This window comes from Cuculus canorus, chromosome Z, assembly GCF_017976375.1.
Source record: "Cuculus canorus isolate bCucCan1 chromosome Z, bCucCan1.pri, whole genome shotgun sequence".
NCBI lineage: Eukaryota > Metazoa > Chordata > Aves > Cuculiformes > Cuculidae > Cuculus > Cuculus canorus.
This window is the reverse complement of record NC_071441.1, coordinates 48,038,707-48,060,417: the sequence shown is the minus strand read 5'-3', so window position 1 is coordinate 48,060,417 and position 21,711 is coordinate 48,038,707. Positions and strand designations below refer to the sequence as shown.

The window sequence follows — 21,711 nt, the reverse complement described above, 5'->3', positions numbered from 1 at the left end:
AGAAGCTATCCTAGCAAAGTTCATGAAGGTGTAATAAATCATGGTATTTGAAAGGCTTACTTATCATGTAACACGGGTTGTTCTTTAAAATGTAGACATTATACATGATACCATCCCTCCCATAAATAGTTTTTTAAGCATTTTGCCTGAGGATTTTTCAAGTTTCTGACACAATAGGTAACTTCATTTACTCAGTGCTTACAGGTCTGTGTAACATCACCTTATTTGAGTTGCTAGAAGATTTGCCGCCATGCACCCATGTTTACCCTTGGCAGGAATATCCCAGTGTGAGGAGTGGATTTCACATAGGTCATCCACTCGCTAATTGCCCTAAAGTGTGCTTTGAAGAAGAAAGATTGATTCTTGGCGTTCACATAAAGGTAATTCTTCTTGCTTGTCCTTGTAATCCAGTATTTTCAAATACATATTTTTTACCATGTGTGAGAAAGTAAGACACACTGCTGGGATGATGGATCTGTGACCATAAAGCAAGTGCCCCAAAATAGTACCAGAAAGATTTTATCCAAAAAGGAGATGGATTTATGGTGCTTTTCAGGCTAGGATTCTTGTGTCCTGTAGATGCCAGCTGAATGGAAAGAGGCACGATGACACTTCTGTTTCCAGTGATATAAGCACTACACCACCTGAGTCAGCATTCATTTCCATGACAAGGAGGTTGTGCTGAATCCCTGACTTAAATAGCAATAACTCCAAGGCTTTTGACAGAGAACAGTCCAAACAGACCAGAATTTTAAAGCCTCTACTTTTAGTAGATGAAATATGCAGAAGTGAGCATGTGCAATTCAGCAGTAAGGTTCCCAGTACGTAAAGCTGAACAGCCTTGCATACTTATCTACTTCTTCTTGCTCAAACTCAACATTTTACAAATTCCATGAGAGTTTTTCCTGAGAAGGACAAAACCAAACAGTTCCAGTGTATCCATATAGTTTGTACCTGCTATAGCCCAAACCTTTGGTCAGGCATTTTAATAGTGTGGGGTTTTTTATCTCCACCTTCCTGTAGGGCAAATTCTTCTGCAGTTCCCACTAACCTTTACAGAGTGTATGGACATATCTCAAAGAAAAACCAAGTCTTTGTTTCAGCCTTCATACACAGCTACTGAGATGGAGACTGCATTTTTGTTCAAGGTCTTCTATGAACGGGTTCTAGGACAATTTGAATACATTACTCTCAGTTGGTATGCTTATAGTTTTCCTATTGCCTCTTATTATTGCATACATCTAATGATATACTTGAACGGTGCATGTTCCTCTTCATTACCTATACTATCATATAAAAACAAAAAGCCACATATTTTTAAAATTATCATTATTCAACTGACTTTAAGCTGAAACACTCAATTGTAGTTTGGTCTCCTAACTCCTACGGGGAAAAAAATGATGCTTATTTTAATCACCTAGTGCTAAATTTCCAGTTGTTAATTCAGCCCCTAGACTACTGAGACCGTCCCCTTTTCTACTGTGTTGAATAGCAGCACTAAGCAAAGCCATACAACACAGCCTGTTTCTAATTACACTCTCATGTTTCCTCCTAATGAACAAAAAAAATCTCCATTCTGTGTATTGCCTGTTAACCTCCGGAAAGGTCAGTGCCTCACTCCTGTAATGCAGCCCACTTTTTTTCCTTTCCATTTAGTACAGTTATTGCTTTTTGGAAGGCGAGGTGTTTCTTGCCCAGGCTGATGCAGAATCAGGCTAGCCTTTTTCATTCAACTTATATATTTGAAGGCTCGGGGAAAAGTAATTAAGTTTCTTATTAAGTGCAATACTTGTCACAAACATAGCCTTGGCCACTCATCCTCTGTGTGCAAAATTGATGACTGATAAAGCACATTTTCTGTAAAAATATCTACATACTCTTGGCTTGAAGACGTTTAACCATGGACTTGTGTTGAGGTACTGCTAGTCCTGAACTGATGTCCATTACTTCCATCAGCAAAGCTACAATAATCAGGAACTCACATTGTGAACCTACCAGATAGCTTATTTCTGTCATGATCCATAAACCTCAGTTTTCTGAGCTTTTAAATTCAGTTTATTGCCAATTAACAGGATTCTAGTTACTGATCTAGTATTGAGAAACAAAAACAAGTAAGCAACCACTTTGAGAAAAAACTTACTGCTCCTGATGCCTCTCCTCCTCCCTTTTTGGTCACTTTGTCTCGCTCATTCACCCCCTTCAGTGACATCGTGGGTTGCACTGGGGACTGGGTTGATGCATTGTTATTCCTTTACTTTTTCTCTTTTTGTTTCTGATTGCACTGCCCTGGCACAGAGTGCTCCATGGGCTACTGTCTTTTCAGAGCTGTACACTCGCCTGAGCTTCCCCCCAGCTCCTGCTCAGGTGATTCTTTGCTCTGCCTTGCCTGGGAGGCTTTTTGATGCTGAAAACAAAAATTAAAACCCTAAAACTGATGTGGCCCCACATTGGTTTTATGGCATAGTTCAAAAGGCATTACTAGAGCTATTTCTGTTTTCTCTTAGGGCTGAGGAGGTCACCATCAGGGTGAGTATGTCTCCAAAGAGTTACCATGGAAATTACCAGACCTTCCTCTGCACTTCGGACACCCTCTTCCTACTAAAAGAAATGGGAACTGGGTATTCAGAAATCTTTGGAAACCACGGTCTGAACCAGCCAGCTTCTCGACGCTGCTCAAAAAAAAAGCAGATGTGGCATCAGGGAAGGTGTGCTCATCTGCCAAAAATATGAGGTTAGACATCAAAGTGGCTTTATTTGATGAAGCCAAGGGGTCTTGTCCCCCACTCCGCTGGCATTAAACAAACAGCTTTCTACTTGTTTTTCATTGTAACCCTTACTCTGGTTACCCTGTGATGGCAGCACAAAGGAACTACAGGAACATTTGCAAACAAATGCTGCAAATATTATGTGTGGGTTTGTAAACACAAGCAGTGATTCAAGCCTAAATGGCAACAGATAGTAGCAGTCAACCAGGCCTTCAATTATTAACTAACAAGGCTGAGCTGACTCGAAGTCTTTCCTCTATGCTGGTGTAAGGTAGAGAGAGGGCATTTCACTGAGTGTGCAGCGTCAGCCTGACCGGAAAGCAGCATTGCGGCAGTCACCACAGTACTTGCGAGGGTAATGAGTTTCTGGATTTTGTGGGCTTTGCTCCCATGGAGATGTCTTGAGATGCCTTGAGATGTCTCCATCACTTTGGCTATCCCCACTTCCCCTTGGCAGGATCCGAGTCTATATACAAGCAGAATCATAAATTCATAGAACAATTTGGGTTGGAAGGGAGCTTTAAAGGTCATCTAGTCCAATACCCCTGTAATGAGCAGGGATATCTTCAACCAGATCAAGGGGCTCGGTGCCCTGTCTGTTTTGATCTGAGATGCTCCACAGTGTCCTGTGCCACTATTCCAGATGGACACAGGGTTTCCCACAGCTCCTCTGTGCACCCAGTAACTGCAGGCTGAGTCTTAAACACCCTACAATGTCCCAGTGGAACAAGACAGAGGGGTGAATCCCATCTCTATGGCCTGTTTTCCAGGCTGGCTGTCAGCACTTGCCTGAGACACAATGCTGAAGTTCAGCAAGAACAAACAGCAGAAAGCACCCCAGGCAAAACCTGTGCTCTGCTGATTGAAAAGGGGAGCCTAGAAAAACACAGGGCTGCTAGATCTACTAGCTGGTGTCCTTGCCTCTCCCTTGGCACCTGCGTTCGTAGTAAGGAGGCTGGACACTAAAATCTCCCTCTGTCACCTGAATTCTTATTTCTTTGTGCGGCCATGCTCCGAAAAGCTGTATCAGAGATAACTAACACCAGGAGAGTTTGTGGGAACTAGGTGAAAAATGGGGCCTGGAGAACAAAAGAAAGAACATGTCTCCAAGGATCTTATGAGCAGTCTGCATCCACACTCTTTTACTTTCCCACTTTCACCCTCATTTTCTTTATTTTATTTTACTTTATTTTTAGTCTACCTAATAAGTGCCACCTTCAACTAAGCGAAATAGAAGTAAAAGAAGAAATTAGATCTGGCTTTCCAGCTGACACTGGGAATGAGAGGGCCGCCAGCATCTCAAAGGTAGATGTACAGCAGAAGCCCAGCTTTGGTAGGAAGCCTTAGGTTGCTGCTAACACAAAATTCAGGATTTAGGGTTTTAGTCCTTTTTCCAGGCTTACTGTCCATAAGCTCTGTTCAGACATGGAGATCAGACAGGAACCACAGAGGGCAAAGATATGCTTTTGACCTAGATGCATCAGGTCTGCCTGTGACAATGGGTGGCTACAGAGCCATGGTGGACATGCAGCTAGTATTGGAGTTGAGTGTTGGAGTTGAGAACAGCTTGACAGAGGAGATGTGTAAGCCAGGAAAATTAATATGCCTGTGGTAATATACACAAGAAGTAAATTCCTAGATTGCTCATTAGTTAAACTTGGAGACCGTGAAGATTATTATAATAGGAATTATGTTTAATGAAAGAGGCATGTGCTGTAGTGAGAGTGTACCTCCCAGCGCCCCACATTGTTCCTCTATTTTCACATATGTGGAAGGAATTTCCCCCTATATACACACATCTATGATTTTTTACTTTTTGTCCCTCACATTCATGACTGGGTAACCCCACTGACTCTAACAGAGTGTCACCTGGAATTAATTTTCCTGTGCCTTAGAAGAATATATTGTGTATGGGTCCTGCATAAATATTTAAATGGAAGCACTAAGAAAACAGCATGAAATGTATTCAACAGATTGGTTGCCAGAGGTGGTGCACACCTGCAGGTCCCATTTAAGGCCATTGGAAAGTGAAGGCTGAGAGGCATCTCCTCTTTTGCATTCAGAGGTCTGAATAATTTATCAGAAGGCCACTGAATGTTTTTAATGGTGCAATCAAATCATTATATGCAAAAAACTACAAAACCAAATTCAGAACAACTAAAGCATCAGTTCATCAATGGAACAGTTCCAGCCATCTGGCATTCACATGTTCTGCATTGGGGCTGTTACTGTGCAGACATAAATGACCCAATTTTACCTTCAAGCAAGAGTTTTCATTAACTAAATATATCCAAATCTCCACTGTTCAGCTAATATTACGGGTCTTATCCTGTGTTTTGGAAGCACCTTCTTTTACAGTTTTGTTTGGTTAAATCTTCAGTCCCAAACCACTTCTACTTTGAAGATATGCATGCTCCCCATTCCACTGTGGAGCACCACTTTTCCAAGTTCAGTTTTAACGGCTTGTGATGCCAAAGCCATGGAAGAAAATGAAGGGAAATGTTATATTTCAGAGAAAGCAACAACACTCAGACTAATGATAAATACTGTCACTTGAATTAAATGCAATTCTTATGTAGGATTGAGATTTGCACTTGCTGCTATTTGTTTTTCTCAGGTGATACCTCCAGCAACTCTTCAAAGGTTTGACATTTAAACAGACCAAACTGATGTGCAAAATTATATACAGTACAGAGGCACTCATCAGACTTTTTCTGAGCATGTTTTCTTCTATTATACTGTAAAAGAGTACGGCATTCAGTTTCCTTCCGTAAAAATATTATTCAGTTCCAGGTGAAAGGCCACAGACAAGATAAATTCAATATTTTAGATGCTGTCTTTTAGCTAACAGTCTCTGTTGGGGAAGGATTTTACATTCATTGAACTTTGCAGCTAGTGCCAGAGAGGTGGGCAATGAAGAGGTGTGTTAAAGCAGTGAACCCATCAGATGTCACTGCACTTGCTAGCGGCAAAGCTCTCCATTCTCACACGAGAAGGTGGACTTCAGTACCTTCAAGGCAGACTGAAGCCCCACATTTAACAAAGAATTGAATCACAATTCAAGTCGTTCCTCAACAGCATACAAAAAAATGCTATTTCTTAAAGAACCTAGGAAAGAAAATGCTGACCAAGTAGCACTGTCCAGGCACCCAGCTGGGCTTTTTATTTTTTTCAGTAAACACACAGCTTCCCCAAAACAGCAGCGGTGACCCAGCCCCTGGCATACTTTTGAGGCAAAGGACAGATGCCACGTGGGGCTGTTCAGCGCTGCTGCCCCTCTATGGGAGACACACATCGCCAGCTTCCGCCTGCCACTTTCCCCACACGGAACCTGCAGCTATTCCCATCTCTTTGCTTACCCTAAAACTCATCACACCTCCTCTCTGTCTCACTTCCCCTGCAGTGATAAAGCAGTGAAAGTGGGATTCCCAGCTTCCCCTCCTAAAAGGCAGCCTCCTGCCCCTGTGCCTCCCACAGAGAAGCACCCTATGCTTCATGCAGCCACCAATACTTACATGCTCCAGCACCTGATGCCACATGGGTCATAAGATTAACAGTAAAGTGAGGCCTAAATGAGTTATTACTGGATTTGCCAGTGATGTGTTGAACTCCTTTGCATCTCTGACAATAACTTCGTTGAAGCATCTTACAGACCCTGATGCAACCATCTCAGGCAACACGGTCAGTGCAACCCAAAACCCCTTTCACAAGGAGCCAACACACGGGTCACTTGAACAGATACTGCTCTTGTTTCTGTCATTAGGCTACTCTAAACAGCCTGGGCTGACCTAGATCTTGCCACAGAGACTATTGGGAACACCCATCTCCTCTGCTTTTGTGACTACACCCCTAACCCTCAACATGCTCAGGCATCAATGGACACCCACAGGCAACCACAGGCACCCACTTTTCTTTCAATCATGGCTTTGCAATCCTGCTGTTAGGGGCTGGGTGCAGTCAGAAAGCCATGAAAAGACAAAGCTCAGCTGGCAGGAAGAGTATAGTCTTGCTAGCTTTTCAGCTACCTGCAGAAGGATTAGGATGAGCTCAGGTCCAAGCAGCAGGAGGCAGAACCAAGGGAAGAGAAACTCTACATGGAAAAAGCTATTTTCTGCCTTGAGAGCTTTCCAGGTTTCAGAGGAGTTCATGGTTTGTAGGTTGTTGTGCGCTTCTGCTGTAAATACATAGCAGGAGGCCAGAGAAGATTGAATGAGGGCAGAAGCACTGCAATGGAGCAAAGATGTTGTGGCGTTACAAACAGAACTGTTCTCTTTCTGTGGGACTTATGCTGTGCCTGAAGTCGCTCCGAAGAACAGTGTGTTTTCCAGCTGTGGGTAATGTTACTTGCTCAGACTCCTCTGTATCCTGTTCTGAACAGATCCCCTACATGTGAGCGCTGGGCTCTAGATAGTCCATACAACAAACGAGCAAAAAGTCAAACTCCAGAACACTTTATTCTTTGTGTGTTGCTGGAGCTGTTCTTCATAACATTACACATCCTTTAGTAATGCACTATGGATGGCAGTGTTTTATAAGACTGGAACATACTTAAAAACTGATAAATAAAAAGAGTACACTGAAAACATTTTTCAAGTTCTCTAATTATTCTTATCTCAGATAATGCTGAATATTGCCATTTTGTTTTCCTCACTAAGACACTATTAATTGTGGTCTCATTTAACACTTCCTTCACAGCACTCACTGCACGGAATGATTTGGCACATTTCCAATCCAAAATGAACTTATGCATTGTTAAAAGAACACCGCAATATGCTGCATAGGGAAGTGACAGAGTGGAGACATCTTAACTGTAAATTCCCTGAATTTTTTTTTTTTTCAATTAAAAACATCAGAGGTACTTTCCAGGCCCAGACTGAAGAGGAATTACACGTCAAACTTTTCTGGGTCTGTATTACCCAGAGACTCAGCTGAAACTGTACAAACGCTGAAAATTACACATAAATATATCAATGTATGTACATGTTAAGCATACTTATGAATTGAATCAATTCACAAAATCAAGCAAATGGAACTTACGTGGTTTGTTCTGGAAACAGATGTTTTTCCAGACTGAAGGATCTGAAAACTACTTCCCTATCTAATGTGAGTCAGTACATCTGGGTGTGATTACCTAAACACGTTTCAGACCACGGAGCGGCACAGCCAAGACTCACAGAAGTTACATTCATTAAACTTTGTTGGATCGTGTGATCTCTCCTGGACCTTCAATATTTGCCTGTTTCTAAGACTTGCTGAAGATTCCCTACATTTTCTAGTTAGAGCGAGAGTGGAGGACAGAGAATTAGTTATATTATCCTTGAATAAAAGTCAAGTCGCTGTTTCAGGGCTGAGCAAGTATGTCTGAAGCCAGTAACATAAATCAAAGCAATTGAAAAAAAAAAATTGATGGTGTAACTACAGCACTTCACTGAAAGCACTTTTTTTTAGTGTGTATCATCATTTTGCCTTCATGTAATTCCATCTTATGCACATTTCCCCGTGAGCACATGACTGCTATTTTCCTTCAAGCATCACTAGCTAGAGTCACTACTGAGAATGTTCTAGCCAGCAAACCTGAGTAACCATACTAGGTAAGACATTCTTATGGATGCTAGGGAGCAGGAATTCCCAATCTGCAGATGACATAGTTCCTCCCCTCAAGTGTCTTCACACCGGCATTGTCCCACTGAAACCCACTCCTGCATGCTTGAGGTGTAGGTATGACCATGGAGATGAAGTTCTATCACCTCATCCTTCCCTGCAGCTTTGTTTATTTTTATCTATTATAGTAGTATCTGGGCAACTGGCTGAGCACAAGACAGGAATTGTAGACATGCACAGGCAGTTCCTGTTCCAAAAAGTTGAGAAAAAATCAGTTTACAGTGAAGCTACAAAAGAAAAACATAGTCATAGCACTGAAGGAATAATTTTTTACATTCTGAGGACCTCCTTTTCAACCAGCAGGTCGTACAAGTCATCCTGTTTCTACTACAGGAGAGGAGTCCAGGGGAGGACACATGCAGTTTGAGAGCACTATTTCATGCCTGCAGTTGTTCAGACTGGATGCATCCCATGCATCAATGGGAAATTATTAAGACTTGTCACAGTACTTACTGTATGAATGTTAAACCACATATTGGAGCTGGTAACAGAACATCCTTCTTGGTCACCCCTTGCAAACAGCTGGTAGCTTGCTTTGAAAACAGGTAGAAGATAACGTTAAGCATTTTCCTAACTTAAGGTGCTGATGAAAACTTAACAAAATTCTTCAGTATGTTGACACCTAATCTTTGTACTAAATAATAGTGCTGAGCACAAACACAGGATCTAGTGTTCTGTCTTACTAAAGTACATACTCATATACATCCATTTTTGATACACAAAAAGTATTTGACTTCTTCCTAAAAACTCCTAACCAGCTGTGACAGCAAGAGATCTGCTCACGCTTTCTTGTAACAACACCTAGGATACAACTGACATTGTCAGTAGCTATGGAAGCCAGTGTCATCACTGCACTCATGGTACATTAGCAAAGATTGAGCTTGAGAACTCTCTCTGCTACTTTCTGGTTCCTTGGGAAACAGAGTACTTGAAATGGGTTTGACCTTTCATTGTGGGCTTTTGTACTGCTGGAGATCTTGGTGCCTTATACAGCTGTAAGCAATCTCTCTAGAAATCTCTCTACAGGACTGCAGAAACGTCTGCCCGTTTCAGCCACCAAGCACAGCGTGGTGCAGCGTACGCTGCCTTTTCACTCGATGCATGCACATGCCAAAGTGGCCTCTAGATGTTCCTGCAATCCAACTAAATCAGACAGTTTCACAGAAAAAAAAAAAATTACGGAGGGAAGAAGAAGTAATTTGAACCTGGTTTTATATAGTAGAAGAACTCTTCTGAGTCTGGAAAAGTATCCGTTGTGCTACCCAACTTTCCAGCTATAAAGGTTTGGTAAACACACACGAATTCCTCCCCTCAGCGGGACTTCAGAGCGGTTCTTTCCGAAGCCGAGCGCTCCCGCAAGCGGATAAGCTCTGTCGCTCCACCGGCACCCGCGTGTCAGCGCGCAGCAGCCCCTGCCCCGACAGCCCTCCGCCCGCGCCCCGGGCAGCCCCGGGCAGCCCCCGCCGCGCCGGCAGCCGGGACGGCATCCGAGCAGGGCGCACCTGGGTCCCCGCCCGGCGGGGGCGGGCAGAGCGAGGGCGGAGGGAGCCCGTCCTTCCCTCCCCTCCCATCCTTCCCTCCCTCCCTTCCTCCCTCCCTCTCTCCCTCCCTCCCTCCCTCCGTGCTGGCGCCGCGCTCCTTCCCTCCCTCCTTCCCTCCCTCCCTCCGGCCGCGCACCCCGCGCATCCCCGCAGGTAAGCGCCCCGCGGGGAGCGTCCCGGCAGCCCCGTGCACACGGACGCTGGAGTTTTTTTTCCTCCTCTTTTTGGGTGTTTTCTGCAGTTGCGGCTGAAGCTGGAGCCAGCTTCGGCGGGGGTGCGGGAGCGTAAGGAGGAGGCGCGTTTGCCGGCGGCAGGGTCCCGCACGGGGCGCGTTTGGATGGGCTTGAACTGCGCTCCTGGCGCCGGGTCGGGCTGGGATACTGTTCTGCTGGACTCGCATCCGTGAGGTTGGCTTGGAATAAGTAACGGACACTTGTTTGATTAAGGGACATTAACAGTGCTGCCATTGTTCGCTTACTCTTCTGATTGTTTTATCGTAGTTCGCTTACTCTTCTGATTGTTTTCCCCTCTCCCCGTGGAGTCCAAAGAGACTCCCAAAGAGAATTCCCCCATCCCCCCGCCGTGGAGTCTCTTTGGATTTATTTATACCAAATTAAGGCAGTGGAAAAAAGTCCTAGCTTAAAAAAAATGGTTGCCACCTCTCTCTCCTGACTTACTCGGTCCTTGGGACGAAGAGCCTGCTAAAGTCAGATGGGAGCCGTGCCCGTGTATCCATGGTGTTTACCGAGGTAAAGGACAGGGAGAAGATGAATAACAAGCACAAGGATTCAGAGTATCGGGGAAAGACCGGGAGGTTGGGGAGCTGGAGGGAAACTTTAAGACAAAAGCCGTTAGCAAACTGAAGTGAGAAGAAAGAGCTGGAACCAGAGGGACCAAGTTTCTTCCTCTGGCTACATGTTCTTTTTAAATAGTTGCACAATGGGAACCTCCCAGAAAAGGTTTCTTCCAATGGAAATGTGTGAAAAGTCTTCTTTAGATTTTTTTAGTGTGGATTTCTCTGTGAAACAAGCTCACACCTTTGTGATTTCAATGTCTGCGAATAAATTAGAAGCCGCTCAAATCCCCCCCCTTTTTTTTTCTTTTCTTTTTTTGCTGGAATTATTTTGCAGATTGAAGGTAAAATAGCTTGTGGGAGCTTCTGTAGACAACCTGTGTTCCCAAAGCGTTGGAGAATTGGAATGGCCACAGTCTTTTACTACTAAAACTGCTGCAACTCTTATCTTTTTAAAGAAAGTTTCTTGTGTGCTAAGTCAGGTTTGGTGTGTTGTACCATTTGGTCTAAAATGAGTCACTCTCAGGTCTGAGAGTCATGTTTCAATTTGGCAGCCAGGCCTGCATGCCATGCAGCCTGTTACTCTTGTGCTAGGATGGGGTATACTGTAGTACCAAAATAATATGTTCTCGCAATTTCAGGGTGAACTGAAGCAGTATTCTATGTGCACAAGAATAAATGAAGTTCTGTCCTGCAGCTCGCCAGTACTGGCTGTAGGTGTGCCATCGGTTTCTCCTTAACAGATACACAGTCAGACTTACAGAACAACTTGATAAGCCTATGTTTTACTGTTCTTTTATTAAATATTAACCACACAAAACCAAATGCCGTCTTCCTCCAGAAGAGATTGACAACATCTCGTTGTGTGCAGTTTTACACAAACTTTGGTTGTTCTGGCTTTTCAGCTGCAAGTCATTAAGGAAATATTATTTAGGAATAGTAGGAAAAACTGGTTCATGCTCAGTATGTAGTGTTGTCCTTATCACTGTCTGTTCCAGGTTGCAGTAGTTAGAAAAACGTTTGTAACAGCCAAGGGTCTGAGAAGTTACTAGTAACAGTGCTCGTTGGAGAGAGGAAAATACTGGTGTCTGCTTTCTCCACACCCCCTCAAGACAAATATTGAGGGTGGAAAGGTTATACAGCTTTTGAGAGAAAAACACATGGGAAATACAAAATTGAAGCAATTCTACACCATCTACCCAGCTTGAACGTGTGAACTTAATATGTGAGTTACAGACAGTCTTATCACAAAGATATTTATGGCTGCATGATTTTCATCAGTAACTCTGGAAGACTGTATAATAACTAAAATATAATTCTTTCTCTGCTAAGAAATGGGGAAAAAAAATATCTGTCTTTAACTTAGTCTTCTCATGTTACACAGTAAAACCATGTGGGGAGCACAGGTGAGGATGCTGAAGAGTGTTCTACTCTCTAGCTGAAACTTAGGTAGAGTTGGGTTTTACATGGCTGTGACAAGCCATTAATAATACCTTAATGAACAGTTAATTGTTTCACAGTAGCCTCTGTATATTGAGCTTACTTTGTCTGCTACTCAGAGGTTTAAACCAGAAAGTGAGTATTTCTTCTGAGTACCACCATCTGACCTTTGACTACCCAGCACTTTTTGTGTATTAACTCTGAGGTAAGCTGCCTCTTCCAGATGCCTGAAGATCTGGCTTTGAGCACCTCTAGGTGGTGACCTGCCAGCACTTGCTGAGCATTAATTCTAAGTTGTTTGCAGTATATGTGGCTTTATTTTCTGAGCACAGGGGGGAAACTGAGTGCAACCCTATGGGCAGCAAACTGGATAGGGAGCTCTCACAGCCATTACTTGAGGTCTTGGTCATGGTCCAAGGACACCTAGGTGGATCTAAGAGTGGGAAAAGGTGGTACTGTGAGGCTGTTGTCTTTTTCATTATCATTTCTCCCACAAAATTGGAATTTTCTGCATTCTTGGGATTTCCTGCCTTCCATAAAGAAAAGTGTATGTAATTTAAGGGACACTTAAATTAAGTTTAAATCCAGGTAATGGTTTATCTGAATTGCAGCTGCTAAAAGTAATGCTAAGGTGAAGAAGCATACAACTTTTATGGAAAGGAAGATAGAGCAAATAATATTTGACTCTTTCTGCATCTTTACTTTGTGGGTTAGTTCTTTATATGTAGTGTGTTTCATTGCTTCCCTAACAATGGGTTATAGTCTTTTTTAAAGCAGTTTAATAGTATGAGAAGAAAAGGAAACAAACTTTAAAAGAAGTAAACAATGTGGTTGCAAAAAGATAAACAAAAACACAGGAGTTATCAAAAGGTAATGCTGATAGCTGAAAAAACTATTTGCTCTTCTTCCCATCCCCCCTTTATTCTATCCTTTTCTTTAATGAAAAGGTAATATTACTATTTGAAGCCTCAAGATTTAATGATAATTTGAAGGGAGAGCACTGCTCTCCAGAATGTTCTGATCATGAAGGATTTCAGGTGGTGACTGCTTGAACTGGTAGTAGTTACGCAGCAATCTGCATGTGGTTTTGATTTTGCCTTTCCATGCGTTGTGAGGTGATACTGTAAAAATGTTGCATTCCACTGTGTTGCAGCATTAGGGCTGAACTCAGACATTTTTGTATTTTCCCTAGGTTTGCTTCATAACTACCTCAGAAACTTAATACCTTATCCGTAGTCTGTAGATATCAATGGCAAAATGTGAATCTGCATTCAGTGGCTTCAGATCAGGCTCAAGGATGATGTATTTCTTTGACTGAAATACAAAATGATTCCCGTGGCGGAGGAAAGCTGTATTGAAGGAATATGAGCTGCTGTTCTGCTTACATTTCAGGGGATTTGAATTTTGGTTTTCTTCATTTATCGCCATAATTTCCTGACAGACACAGCCTGGAGTAGTTTGTTAAACACATATTTCTTAGTCTTGCACCTACTTCCTACTGGATCTGGCTCCTCCTTGTCCCACGTAATGTAGGCAATTATGTTAGTGCACATAAATGGGTGAGCGTTGGCGCATTTACCCCAGGGTAAAGAAACATTTCTTAAAAAGAAAGTGAACCTTCCTCCTCTGCTTCTGGCAGACAAAAACAGCCACAGACTTGCATGGCTGCTGTGGTTCATGGAGTCTGGATAAGGCACGTGTGCTTGTGCCAGCAGCACTGCTGGGGCTGAAACCGTGTTCTTCCTCCTCAGGCCACTCCTGGGATGAATAGCCTGGATGGTGTCCTGGGATGGGGTGTGTGGAGATAGTTTTGATTTCCAGACGCCTTAAAGATTATTGCTGGTGGAGTTGCATGGTGGCCTGGATGCTGTTCCTGCTGGGGAAACGGGAGGTAAGCTTTCCCCCTTGCCATTTATCACCGCAGATCGTAGCAGGATCTGCTGCTGAGGTGATGGTAAATAATGTGGATTGGTGACATGCAAAATGCTTCCAATTGCCAAAGTGGGAAGGCTGCATCTCTTTTAGGCTAAATCATATTTTGGTGGCACAGGTATTGTACTGGTGAGAAATGCATTACAGTTTTGTGCCAACTAGATTATTTTTATTTTAAATTACTTGAACTTGAGAGGCATTGGAACTGCTTTTTTTTTTTTTTTTTTTTTTTTTGGCTTCCATGTGACATACTCCAGATAAAATTTGGAGGTTCTTTCACCTTCTATTTTAGAATACAAAGGTGCCAAGTATTCAAGCCTAATATTATCTTTCTGCTTTCACTTCTGACTGAAAACAGGCAAACATATCTTGAAGTAGATATTTGAACCTGCTGGAAAAAGTGCTAATGAGTTTAATAGTTATGTACAATGAACTTTAACTCGCCGTAATACACCAGCATGAGGCCTACACACTAGTTAGCCTTTTCTTTAGGAATTTACGTGCCACAGTGTCCTTCTGAGTAGAGTGAATTTCACAGGCACTCTCTAGACAGTACATCCGTTTCTTTGCCAGCTAGAAGATGTATTGCATACTGCAGTGCTTGCAGGAGCAAGAAAAAAAGCATTGGATTGACATCAAAGACACTATCTTTCTGTATAAAATGCTAGAGATTTTAAGAGTGGTAAAAATCTGGCAAAGGAAATGCATACTGTTTTTCATTCTAAGCCCCTTTCCTTCCCTCCTCCTTCTCCTCCTTTTAGGGTGTCTATGTCTAACACAGAATGGTGCCAGTACATCATTTATGGGAGTAGTTTGCAGAAGCCGTTCTTCGAAGTTCTTTGGACATTTGGAGATGATTGTTTTCAGTCTGGATGGAAAAATGTATTTATAACTAGAGCAGTATCCTTTTTTATTGTGAAGCTGTTAGCTGCAGTTCTGTATAATTTTTCTTCGAAAAAGTGCCAAATGAGTATTGGATGTTTACTGCATAGAGGTGTGTATCTTCTTTGGATGGGTGATTACTTAGGTCAACTGAGGTTGATACGAATTCCAGCAAAGAATGGTATCTGAGAAGTCAACAGAGATGCTGTGCAGGTCACATCTGCTTGTTACATGGTTGTGCTTAAGGTTGGTGTTTGCAGGAGAGGAGAAAGACTGCTAATTTCTGGAAAGGAAATTGCTACACTTGCATGGTATATAGCTAGTGTTGTTTTGTCTGTTTCAGTGGTGCATTGGTAAAGGATCCATAGCTGCTGGTTTCACTAAATGTTTGGTTACAGATAGTGCAATCTGCTTTTAACCTGTCATGCATGTCAGAACAGCAGGATGGTGTCCCAAAGCCTTGAGCTGCTGATGACCATGGAGCAAGGGAACCAGTGTGGCTTCACATAGCTGCAGTGTGTGAAGGGCAACATGCCTTCCCTTCCTATCTCCAGCCAGGATGCTGCTGCAGAAGAAAGCCCAAGTTTGTTTACTGCACGTTTCCAAATTAGCTTTGCCAGTGGCAAGTGAGGCAGAAGAGCCGATCCTGGCCTCAGGGACACTGTCCCTTCGGTTTGAAGTGGAGCAGCCCAGCTTTTACTTTTGAAATTACGAAACTAATTATTGACGTACAAAAGTCTTTGGGAAATCAATAGGGGAATGTGCCATAGATCACAATACATTCAGACTGATGACAATGTGCCTGTAAATCCCAAAGGAGAGTACTGCACAGTGAATTCTGTATTAGTACTGTGTTGTATGCCATTGACTATTGCATATGCAAGATATGTTAGCAAATGTGTATACAGTTCTGCTAAAGTGTCTGAGTAGCAAATTATTAGTACAGGAGAATGACAACTGTTCCCTGTGCCTATAAGTCCTCAGGCACTCTGCCTTGTCAGGAGGAACCAGCCAAGGTACTAAGAGCATGTTATCCTATATGACACAATGACACCTAGGACATGCTAGGAGTCACATTTCAGCATGTGTTTACTGTCCACATAATTGTTAGACTCAGTGGAGGAGTGAAGCTTTGGCTTTCAGTGAAGGATTCTTTGGGGCATTCAGCTGTTTCTATTCACATTTCTCCCTGCTTAACTTGCCGATACAAGGCCAGCGCTCCAGCAGGGTTGCTGCTCCCTCATCCCTCTTGTTGAAGAAATGAGATTCATCAATTGTTTTCCTGAGATGCTACAGTGGGGTAAGCAGCTTCAGGCAAGTTTATGTCTGGAAAGGTATCCAATGTTCAAGGAATACCATCTTCAATGTGACATTTTGTACTTGAAAGGTATCATTATAAATACCTATTGAGTTTAGTCTGCTGCTTTGCTTGCTGCTCCTCCCAAAATGCTGCAGACATGGAGAACAATGCTGTGGAGATGAGCCACGGTGCCTCTGACCTGCCCTGAGCACAGTTTCTGCGCAGGGCTTTGACACCTGTCCTGTGGCTTGCAGTGCATCAGGTTCATTTTGTTCCTCTTAAAGCTTTGGATGGAACTGATGAAAATTTCACCTCTGAACGGTGCATTTCCTCCTGCGGAGACCTTGCAAACTAGAAAAGACTTGTCCAAATTCATCTGTTTGCTCCCCTTGGTCTTCCAGCCTCTTGTTTATAGCAGTTGCAGTGTCCTGTTTCAAATACCCCATGCAAGTGAGACTGGGAGCTCATTGAGACTTTAGGGTATTACTGTGATCAAAGCAATCGTAGTAATTAGTGAATAGACTTAAGATGGGTTTCTAGAATTATAGCAATTTTGCAAGCAGTTGATAGAAATAGCACAGCTTAGTGCCAGGTTCTCCAAGAGGTACAGTATGTTTGTTCCCTGTCTTGAGTTGCTTAAGCTTCACACGCAAAAGCATCCTAAGAAGTTCAGCCTAGAGGAAAAAAAATGCAGGGAAGGATGTTCAAGCTGATGACATCTCAATGATAGGAGGGAATTACATGACTGTGGAACATAGATGCCTTAAAACTAATGCACCTTAACACACACTTTTACCGTGGTCTTGTGTATTTCCGTCCTCAGCATCTCCTCTGCAAAGTTTCTCATGAACAGAAGCCAGTTTCCCAGATTTTAATTACAATGTTCTGGTTGAGAGAATTGTTTACTGTTTTTTCAGTTATGCTCTCAAAACTTTTCTTAATATGCAGTGAAGACTCTTGAAGGGGCTCTTGGCATCATTATTGTGGGAAAGCAGTTGCTTTTTCCTTCAGGAGAATGGCAGAAAACTGTGGGAGAGGCTTTGGTGTTGACACCACACCCTACTGCTTTGTGCTTCAGCATCGGCAGGCGTGTGTAAGAGAAAATACTAACGTTCCTTGGAGCTGCCACGATGAGTTGACATTTCTCAGTCGGTAGCAAACTTGAACGTGAAGCTGCTGTACATCTGCCTGCTGCAACCATGCCAGAAATCATCCAATGTCCCATATCTCCCCCGACCATTCTCCTGGGTTTGACGAACTTCTCCCAAGACCTTGTAGTAGGGACTCTCTCTGGTATGAGCTGCGTCTCCACTAGAGGGGGATGCCAGTATATCTATACTGGAAAACTTTGAGTATTTGGTTAGTTATATTGCTTTACTCTTCCCGGATGGCAGTGTTACCTGTTGAGTTAAGTGGAGCGTCCTTGGAAGGAGGCTGCTGTGGGACTGAGGGCAGACTGGACCCAGCAGTGGCCTTACGCAGGAGCTGACTGAGTAGCAGGCATTGGGTTTCTTCAAAACAGCGCCAATTCTGCCAGCATACTGTGATGCGTGCTTGTATGAGGTTAGACAACCTAGGGGAGGCTGCTCAGCACCAGGAGAGACCAAAACATCAGACACAACATGCCTAAGTGGGCTTTGTTGGAGGAACTCTGCAAGGGCCTTTAGCTTTGGAGTCATGGACACAGCTGGTAGATTGCAGTTATGGGATGCCTAAAAAGTCTGGTTTGTGGGTGGATTTCAGTATGTTCTCCGTTTGTGGCCTGGATCAGTTGTACTTCTTAGTTTTTGTGCAGCCACCAAAAAAAAAAATTATAGTGGTTCCCAAGTAATGTTTTATGACTTATGCTTTTGTTGCAAACTGTCTTAAGGAGCTTTGAAGTGTTATGTGCATTTAATGTTTGTACCCATACTAATGTGCACTGAGTTCCAAGGGTAGAGTTTGAGGCAAACTACTGCTGAGGTTTGGGTTTGTTTGTTTTTTTTTTTTCTCTCTAAGAATAATCCATTTCTATTCAGCTGCAGTTTTGTCTGATAGAATTGCTTTTTCTTCTTTCTTCCTCTTTAAAAGACGTACAGAAGGAGCATATCTGCAAAACAGTGAGACAGACTAGATAATGCTTGGACACTAACTTTTCTGTCATCGTATGTTTTGGAACATTTTATTGTTCTGTTTTTACACTGACTATATTGTGCCTCCTGGCTTTTTGTTTTCCTCGAGAAATTATCAATATCTCTTAAATGATCCAATTAAATATTGTTCTTTCTGTTGGGCAGTATGTATACTGAGGACCTAGTCAGAGAAGTTGGGTAATCACTGAAGTATGGTGTGAATTTACAACAACTTACTTAATTCATGTGGCCTCTTGTATGCACTAAAAACTTGTCTGCTAAACATAATTCAGAGTTAATCCAAGTCAATTCTTAGAGCAAGTTAGTCAAGTTGCTTGCTAATCTTCTGTGTTTACCTGCTTATTCAGATAGGCAGCAGCCCAAGTTGTATTAAACTTCACTTGATAATTGAGAGGGGAAAGGTCAGAGGAAAAGCTGATGAAATCTTGGTGTTCTCTTTATCTGTCTCCTTTCAGAGCATATTTCAGAACTGCTTTGCATTTATTAATCTTGAATTCATGGAATGATCAGCATGAGCTACCTGAGGCCAAACCCTGTACTCTGCTGCGGCTCTCAGCTAAGCATCCCTGACAGCTGCTGCTGCTCCCAGGATATTTTGGGGAGTGATCATCCCTAAAAGTTGTTCCTTAAAAATCCTAGCTAGTTGAGTTGGGGTGCTGTAGACAGTGGGGAATACGGTGCAGACAGTGTGCATAAGGAATCCCTTTCAATCTCTGCCAAGAAACTAGTAACCAGCCCTGATTTTACAGCATAGGCTCACAAATTCTCGGCGTATTGTCCTGAGCGCTCCAGATACTTGCATGGCCAGCAAGAAGTAATTACCTTTCATTTGTCAACATTAGGATTTTTGTTGTCTTGAGCTACTGGGTTTGCTCCCCCTCCATCATGGCAAGATCAAAGGTAGGATCTTATTCCTGGGTCACTGCTGTCCATCAGATAAGTTTGTTTGTGGCCTTGGGAAAGAGCAGTGATGTGAGAATAGGGAATTTAAACCCTGTCATTAAGATAATTCTTTCTTATTGTCAATTCTAAATTCTTTCAAACTTCATTCAGCTTAACTATGCAAAATATAGCACTGCAGAAACTGCCTGGAGAGCAGTCAGTTGAACTGATGCAGATGTTACAAAAATATTTCTGAAGCAGCATGACTGTTTTTTCTAGTTTGAGGGGTTGATAAACAGTTACTGTGTCTGCATTAGTGCTGGCCCGAAGCGTGTTAAGTTGAAGCCTTGCAGTCTTTAATGTACTTGGGGCGGGAGGGGGACATACAAATTTCTATTTCAGATAAATTTAATTAAGGTCCCGTCAGATCTGTATTAGGATGGTACATTGGTAATTTGGGGCTTGGGGTTTGGCATATTTGCCTGTGGACTTTCTTGGCTTCAGCATTTCCAGCCTACCGTATTTTGTGGTGTTTCAACATCTGTTTTGTGGATGCAGGGGGGAAAAGAAGTATTTGCTTTAATGCTGACCCCCCTCAAAGCTGGTCAGAGAATTGTGACATTCTGTTATCATCCAGATGTTTTTTATCTAGTGAAAAGGATATTGCCTGAATGTTTAAATACAAACTTGTTTTAGGAGAATGCCAGTATGCTACTACTTTTCTGAGTTTTGAACAAAAGGTAGATTGTGTTAGAAGGGGTTAGCAAATGGAGTCTCTGCTACTGATCCGTTGAAGTGTGGAATTTTATCACTTTGGGTTTCTTTTTCTCTTGGAAATAAATATTAAGTGTCTGTTTTTAAGTTGATGAGAAGATAAGTTCTTGCTGCTTTTTGTGCTGAGGAGCAATAGCTGGAGAAGAGCATTCTGAAATGATATATATTGATTTATACCGTGATACAAGTGACTTTGCCTATTAATGTCTCCTTTAATTATACTGATTAGTAAGAATATTGTGATGAGAATGCACTAGGAGTTAAATTCTGTCAGCTACCCATGTGAGGCAATGCCCAGTGTTCAGAATAATTTTAATGAACAAGGTTCTGGCGTGGTTTTTTTGTTAACGATGGAGGAGGAAAAGAACCATGCACTATATCTGCACACATGATGTTGGCAACAGTTAATGATGCATCTTAAATGATGAGCTATCCATGGTGACTTTGAACTTTTCTCCCTGGCTTGTTAATGTCTTCAAATTCATATCTGTCAGTAGAAATAAACCATTTTAAAAGAGTTTTTATGAAACTGTTTTTGAAGTGGCTTATTTTAGACATCTTTGGTACTTCAGAAGTCAATACGATGAAAGTGCAGGTTATGAAAACATTATCATATGACAGAAGCTTCCTTGTGGTTGTGCTATGAGAGACCATCCACACTGTAGTTACTTGTTTACATAAGCCTGAGCAGATTCGAGTTATTTTCCATCAGTCAGTGTCTAGCTGTATTTTTCCTTTTAATTTTCTGGTAGTCCTTTCTTGAACTTTAGAGTCTTGAGATAATGTTGAAATTAGAGAGTAACATGAATTATTACTCTGGAGTCTTCCTAGTCCACATTGCTTTTACTTGCAACAGAGAAATTAGAAATTCAGTTTCACAGGTATCTTATTATTGAAGCACTCACTAATTCAGAAATGCCAGTGGAGCTGCTGCTGCAGTTGTTTCTTGAAGCTGATATTGTAGTTCATACAAGTGCTTTGAATCAATTTTTTGTGTATGTGTGTTTTGGTTTGGTTTTTTTTTTTTTTTTTATCTTATGCCAGCCTGAGCATTGTGTTGAAGAAGCTCTTAATGCATCTGAAGAAACATGCCAGCCAGCACCCCTTGCATTAATGCAGATGCTCAGTGGGAGCAGGTTCTCCTGCCTTGCGGAGTGGCAAAGCAACAATCATTTCTAAGCAATCCGTAGCAAGTGAGCATTAGCGGAGGTCGCTAGAAGAAGGTACATTCCTGATAGATAATGACTGAAATAAGTCTAGGCATTCTAGATAGTAATGGGTTGGCAACCTGATGTGTTTGCTTTTAAGGAAGAACTACAGGAAAATGAAAAAACTGAGGAAATCGTGAAGAATTTTTTTTTACTTTTCATACGAAGTTTAGGAGCAGCTTTCAGAGAAGTAGGAGGCTGCAAGAGAAGATGAAGTATCATTTTATATTTAAAAAACAGCAAGAAAATACTGCCCAAGAGATGGGTGTGGAATAGATACAATGTGGAAATAATCAGGCAAGGAGGTTGAGTAAGTGAGAGAATTGCACTGAATGGTGCAAACTGACCTAGGTCAGGGAAGCACAGAAACAATTCTTAAAAAGGACAACTACAGAATCTAA

The 21,711-nt window shown here is 42.3% G+C and overlaps 1 protein-coding gene across 4 annotated transcripts in view; it reads left to right on the top strand.

The window, feature by feature from the left end:
• The first annotated feature begins 10,011 nt into the window (after positions 1-10,011).
• LPAR1 (lysophosphatidic acid receptor 1) overlaps positions 10,012-21,711 on the top strand; it is a 69,994-nt gene continuing 58,294 nt past the window's right edge. Inside the window, exon 1 of one of the 4 annotated variants that reach the window (XM_054054856.1) lies at positions 10,012-10,120. The gene's annotated coding sequence lies outside the window, so the exon portion shown is untranslated. Of the gene's footprint in view, positions 10,121-10,355; positions 10,375-10,698; positions 10,717-21,711 lie in introns of those variants that run through there. The other 3 variants (XM_054054858.1, XM_054054859.1, XM_054054860.1) reach the window with 3 other exon arrangements.